This window comes from Oncorhynchus mykiss, chromosome 27 (assembly GCF_013265735.2).
Source record: "Oncorhynchus mykiss isolate Arlee chromosome 27, USDA_OmykA_1.1, whole genome shotgun sequence".
Classification (NCBI taxonomy): domain Eukaryota; kingdom Metazoa; phylum Chordata; class Actinopteri; order Salmoniformes; family Salmonidae; genus Oncorhynchus; species Oncorhynchus mykiss.
The window spans coordinates 24,194,292-24,200,852 of NC_048591.1; the positions used below are offsets into that span (position 1 = coordinate 24,194,292).

A 6,561-nucleotide genomic window follows, 5' to 3' on the forward strand; every position below is an offset into this window, starting at 1 on the left:
GCAAGTATAAACACCATGGGACCACGCAGCCGTCATACCGCTCAGGAAGGAGACGTGTTCTGTCTCCTAGAGATGGACGTACTTTTGTGCAAAAAGTACAAATCAATCCCAGAACAACAGCAAAGGACCTTGTGAAGATTCTGGGGGAAACAGGTACAAAAGTATTTATATCCACAGTAAAACGAGTCCAATATCGACATAACCTAAAAGGCCACTCAGCAAGGAAGAAGCCACTGCTCCAAAACCGCCAGAAAAAAGCCAGACTTCGGTTTGCAACTGCACATGGGAACAAAGATTGTACTTTTTGGAGAAATGTCCTCTGGTCTGATGAAACAAAAATACAACTGTTTGGCCATAATGACCATCATTATGTTTGGAGGAAAAAGGGGAAGGCTTGCAAGCCGAATAACACTATCCCAACCGTGAAGCACAGGTGTGGCAGCATCATGTTGGGGGGGTGCTTTGCTGCAGGTGTCACGTTCTGACCTTTATTTTGTCATTATTTAGTATGGTCAGGGCGTGAGTTGGGGTGGGCAGTCTATGTTTGTTTTTCTATGATTTTGGGGATTTCTATGTTTCGGCCTAGTATGGTTCTCAATCAGAGGCAGGTGTCATTAGTTGTCTCTGATTGAGAATCATACTTAGGTAGCCTGGGTTTCACTGTTTGTTCGTGGGTGATTGTCTATGTTAGTTGCTTGTGTCAGCACAGTTCTTATGATAGCTTCACGGTCGTTATTTGTTTTTCAGTTCTGCCCACAAATGTTCTATAGGATTGAGGTCAGGGCTTTGTGATGGCCACTCCAATACCTTGACTTTTGTCCTTAAGCCATTTTGCCACAACTGTGGAAGTATGCTTGGGGTCATTGTTCATTTGGAAGACCCATTTGCGACCAAGCTTTAACTTCAGGACTGATGTTGCTTCAATATATCCACATCATTTTCCTTCCTTCCTTCTTAATCTTTACCCTCTCTGGATCACCTCTCTCCTCTCTGTATACAGCCCTGCATACAGAGACCCTGCATCCAACACTGGTGTGCCTCTCTGTGCGCTTTCCAAATAAACAATGTGTCAAAAGAGCCTGGGGACATTCTTTGTGTTTTCATGACCATGGCAGGAAACTTAATTTAATCCTGTGAGCATGGCCACTGCCAGTGAGCCCTAGACAGCCGCATAATGAAATCACACACAGGGAAAGCCCGACAGCCATCCCTGGGCCCTGCTGGGTCCAGAGCTATTTTAAGGCTCTGTGGGCTGTCTCTGCTGTCTCGGCTGCACGCTTTTCCTCAGCCTCCCTTCATCCTCGCCTGTTGTGTCTCCTAATTGCTAGTCGTGTTCCTCACTGTTGTTCACTCAGATAGACCCCGGTTGTTTAGTGAAGCCCAAGCGTTTTTTGGCCAAGTCCCTTCTCTGGAGAATCGTCTTCATCAGAATGTGCACAATGATTGGCTAAACAACTGTTCCTTGGCGCTCTGAGTGGAAGGGTGCATCCGCTCCCATTACCTCAAAGCTCATTGAAGGAAATGTAGGGTGGCTTTAATGTAATTCAATTTGCCTTCCCTCCTGTGTTCTTGATCAATTCCAGTTATATTGCAAGTGGAGCCGTGCCAAGCCTATCTGCGCCTATCTGCACTGTCAGCAGTTGCATATAGACTGATGTGTCCAGAAATATTCCTTTGTATTTTTAATCTCTTGACTCATTGCACGTGGTGCACAATATGCAAAACATTGCCTAATGTAACCGAACGTAGTCCACCGAAGCACATCAACCTTGCAATCAGCTGGAAGTGTTTGCCGTTCGGTCTGTGGTTCGGTTAGGCCATATTGTGCAACTGTTTGTCATATGCAAATTGCATCAGTATTGAAAATAAAAACTGGAAGTACAAACCAATATACAGACCAGCGTCCTGGAAGTTGGGTTAATAAAACTAATCTGTGGAAATGTTGTGAAAATGTTCGAGCAGCAGAAGGACAAATCGCAAAGACAACCTGTAGAGCAAGTTTAAATGCAATCGTATTCAACATTCTTGTAAGGAACATTTACACAAGTACAGTGCCTTCGGAAAGTATTCAGGCCCCTTGACTTTTTCCACATTTTGTTACGTTACAGCCTTATTCTAAAATTGATTAAATATATATTTTTTCAGCATCTACACGCAATATCCCATAATGACAAAGTGAAAACAGGTTTAAGTTTTTACCTTATTTACATAAGTATTCAGACCCTTTGGTATGAGACTCGAAATTGAGCTCAGGTGCATCCTGTTTCCATTGATCATCCTTGAGATGTTGCTGCAACTTGATTGGAGTCCACCTGTGGTTAATTCAATTGATTGGACATGATTTGGAAAGGCACACACCTGTCTATATAAGGTCTCACAGTTGACAGTGCATGTCAGAGCAAAAACCAAGCCATGAGGTTGAAGGAATTGTCCGTAGAGCTCCGAGACAATATTGTGTCGAAACACAGATCTGGGGAAGGGTACCAAAACATGTCTGCAGCATTGAAGGTCCCCAAGAACACAGTGGCTTCCATCATTCTTAAATGGAAGAAGTTTGGAACCACCAAGACTCTTCCCAGAGCTGGACACCCGGCCAAACTGAGCAATCGGGGGAGAAGGGCCTTGGTCAGGGAGGTGACCAAGAACCCAAGGGTCACTCTGACAGAGCTCTAGAGTTCCTCTGTGGAGATGGAAGAACATCCCAGAAGAACAAACATCTCTGCAGCACTCTACCAATCAGGTCTTTATGGTAACCAGACGAAGCCACTCCTCAATAAGGGGCACATGACAGCCCGCTTGGAGTTTGCCAAAAGGCACCTATAGACTCTCAGACCATGAGAAACAATATTCTTTGGTGGGATGAAACCACGATTGAACTCTTTGGCAAAAATGTCTAAAAACCTGTTTTTGCTTTATCATTATGGGGTTTTGTGTGTAGTTTGATGAGAGGAAAAAATGTTTTAATCTATCCAAAATGTGGAAAAAGTCAAGGGGTCTGAATACTTTCCGAATGCACCGTACCAATTAATTGTGTTCTACAGCCCGATTAATCAGACTCAATGAAATACATTGTCTTTCCGTTGAATCTATAAGAACTCTAAAGCTTCGTTGGTTATTTAACGCATCATCTCAACACTTACATCACAAGAAAGAGAAGAAAGATAACTTTATTTTGATCGGTGTTCATTTTTTGGGGAATAAAAAAAGTAATAATTAATACAGTTGAAATGTTTACAAATTAGTTGCTCTGAAATTAAAGCAATTTCCAAAAATAAACGCTCGGATGATAGTGATTTTATGTTTGATCTCGCAAACAATGTAAAAGAGCCAAGTGTGTTGATTTTTAATCCTATGGTGTTCTGCTATTGACACACTTGTTGAATTATGCAAGAGAACGTGACAACATCAGTATTTAAGGATGCAGTCTAGACAGAGCAGGTGAGTGCAGGTAGGGTAGACAGAGTAAGTGTGTGCAGGTAGGGTAGACAGAGTAAGTGAGTGCAGGTAAGGTAGACAGTAAGTGAGTGGAGGTAGGGTAGACAGAGTAAGTGAGTGCAGGTAGGGTAGACAGAGTAAGTGAGTGCAGGTAGGGTAGACAGAGTAAGTGAGTGCAGGTAGGGTAGACATAGTAAGTGAGTGCAGGTAGGGTAGACAGAGTAAGTGAGTGCAGGTGGGGTAGACAGAGTAAGTTAGTGCAGGTAGGGTAGACAGAGTAAGTGAGTGCAGGTAGGGTAGACAGAGTAAGTGAGTGCAGGTAGGGTAGACATAGTAAGTGAGTGCAGGTAGAGTAGACAGAGTAAGTTAGTGCAGGTAGGGTAGACAGAGTAAGTGAGTGCAGGTAGGGTAGACAGAGTAAGTGAGTGCAGGTAGGGTAGACATAGTAAGTGAGTGCAGGTAGAGTAGACAGAGTAAGTGAGTGCAGGTGGGGTAGACAGAGTAAGTTAGTGCAGGTAGGGTAGACAGTAAGTGAGTGGAGGTAGGGTAGACAGAGTAAGTGAGTGCAGGTAGGGTAGACAGAGTAAGTGAGTGCAGGTAGGGTAGACAGAGTAAGTGAGTGCAGGTAGGGTAGACATAGTAAGTGAGTGCAGGTAGGGTAGACAGAGTAAGTGAGTGCAGGTGGGGTAGACAGAGTAAGTTAGTGCAGGTAGGGTAGACAGAGTAAGTGAGTGCAGGTAGGGTAGACAGAGTAAGTGAGTGCAGGTAGGGTAGACATAGTAAGTGAGTGCAGGTAGAGTAGACAGAGTAAGTGAGTGCAGGTGGGGTAGACAGAGTAAGTTAGTGCAGGTAGGGTAGACAGAGTAAGTGAGTGCAGGTAGGGTAGACAGAGAAAGTGAGTGCAGGTAGGGTAGACAGAGTAAGTGAGTGCAGGTAGGGTAGACAGTAAGTGAGTGCAGGTAGGGTAGACAGAGTAAGTGAGTGCAGGTAGGGTAGACAGAGTAAGTGAGTGCAGGTAGGGTAGACAGAGTAAGTGAGTGCAGGTAGGGTAGACAGAGCAAGTGAGTGCAGGTAGGGTAGACATAGTAAGTGAGTGCAGGTAGGGTAGACAGAGTAAGTGAGTGCAGGTGGGGTAGACAGAGTAAGTTAGTGCAGGTAGGGTAGATAGAGTAAGTGAGTGCAGGTAGGGTAGACAGAGTAAGTGAGTGCAGGTAGGGTAGACAGAGTAAGTGAGTGCAGGTAGGGTAGACAGAGTAAGTGAGTGCAGGTAGGGTAGGGTAGGGTAGACAAAGTAAGTGAGTGCAGGTAGGGTAGACAGAGTAAGTGAGTGCAGGTGGGGTAGACAGAGTAAGGGAGTGCAGGTAGGGTAGACAGAGTAAGTGAGTGCAGGTAGAGTAGACAGAGTAAGTGAGTGCAGGTGGGGTAGACAGAGTAAGTTAGTGCAGGTAGGGTAGACAGAGTAAGTGAGTGCAGGTAGGGTAGACAGAGTAAGTGAGTGCAGGTAGGGTAGACAGAGTAAGTGAGTGCAGGTAGGGTAGACAGTAAGTGAGTGCAGGTAGGGTAGACAGAGTAAGTGAGTGCAGGTAGGGTAGACAGAGTAAGTGAGTGCAGGTAGGGTAGACAGAGAAAGTGAGTGCAGGTAGGGTAGACAGAGCAAGTGAGTGCAGGTAGGGTAGACAGAGTAAGTGAGTGCAGGTGGGGTAGACAGAGTAAGTTAGTGCAGGTAGGGTAGACAGAGTAAGTGAGTGCAGGTAGGGTAGACAGAGTAAGTGAGTGCAGGTAGGGTAGAAAGAGTAAGTGAGTGCAGGTAGGGTAGACAGAGTAAGTGAGTGCAGGTGGGGTAGACAGAGTAAGTTAGTGCAGGTAGGGTAGACAGAGTAAGTGAGTGCAGGTAGGGTAGACAGAGTAAGTGAGTGCAGGTAGGGTAGAAAGAGTAAGTGAGTGCAGGTAGGGTAGACAGAGTAAGTGAGTGCAGGTGGGGTAGACAGAGTAAGTGAGTGCAGGTGGGGTAGACAGAGTAAGTGAGTGCAGGTAGGGTAGACAAAGTAAGTGAGTGCAGGTAGGGTAGGGTAGACAGAGTAAGTGAGTGCAGGTAGGGTAGACAGAGTAAGTGAGTGCTGGTAGGGTAGACATAGTAAGTGAGTGCAGGTGGGGTAGACAGAGTAAGTGAGTGCAGGTAGGGTAGACAGAGTAAGTGAGTGCAGGTAGGGTAGGGTAGACAGTGTAAGTGAGTGCAGGTAGGGTAGACAGAGTAAGTGAGTGCAGGTAGGGTAGACAAAGTAAGTGAGTGCAGGTAGGGTAGACAGAATAAGTGAGTGCAGGTGGGGTAGACAGAGTAAGGGAGTGCAGGTAGGGTAGACAAAGTAAGTTAGTGCAGGTAGGGTAGGGTAGACAGAGTAAGTGAGTGCAGGTAGGGTAGACAGAATAAGTGAGTGCAGGTGGGGTAGACAGAGTAAGTGAGTGCAGGTAGGGTAGACAAAGTAAGTGAGTGCAGGTAGGGTAGGGTAGACAGAGTAAGTGAGTGCAGGTAGGGTAGACAGAGTAAGTGAGTGCAGGTAGGGTAGACAGAGTAAGTGAGTGCAGGTAGGATAGACAGAGTAAGTGAGTGCAGGTAGGGTAGACAGAGTAAGTGAGTGCAGGTAGGATAGACAGAGCAAGTGTTTGGTGTTTGCAGCCCTGTCCCACTCCTTTAATTTAATGTATTAATATATTACAATTCACCTGGTGTATTTATGCAAATTAGGCATGTATCATTTTCTTTATTTTAACACAAAATATATACATTTTTTTTTAAATTGATGTGCATCTATCATTCAACAAAATGTGTCAAAGAAAGCCAGTAGGAGAATGCTGTTTAATATTGTGAAAGGCAAAGCAGAAAACATTCAGCATCACTACGTCACAGGAAATGTAGTATTCTTTCCAACAAAGATATCTACATATATTTCAGGTTGTTGTGTATCCCTAGAAATAATCAGAATGGATGTAAACATAGCAGTTTTGAAAACATAGCTTGTCCCAAAAAAAGTGGTCTCATTGCACAACTAGTATGGGGTAAATTGAGCATAGGGACAGGGTAAATGGGTGATGGTGTCCTGTGACAGTGGGTGATGGTGCTGGTAGGTC

The 6,561-nt window shown here is 44.9% G+C and overlaps 1 long non-coding RNA gene across 7 annotated transcripts; it reads left to right on the top strand.

Moving 5' to 3' along the window:
* The first annotated feature begins 3,529 nt into the window (after positions 1–3,529).
* Positions 3,530–5,999, top strand: LOC118944773. Of its 7 annotated transcripts, XR_005040069.1 has the most exons (7): positions 3,571–3,922; positions 3,977–4,394; positions 4,647–4,702; positions 4,741–4,913; positions 4,991–5,298; positions 5,467–5,639; positions 5,673–5,994. It is a non-coding gene; the product is annotated as an uncharacterized LOC118944773 (long non-coding RNA). The 7 variants fall into 7 exon arrangements; XR_005040073.1 differs by lacking the exon at positions 4,647–4,702 and having other exon boundaries at positions 3,977–4,368; positions 5,701–5,994; XR_005040068.1 differs by lacking the exon at positions 4,647–4,702 and having other exon boundaries at positions 3,977–4,368; positions 5,673–5,993.
* The last annotated feature ends 562 nt before the right edge of the window (positions 6,000–6,561 follow it).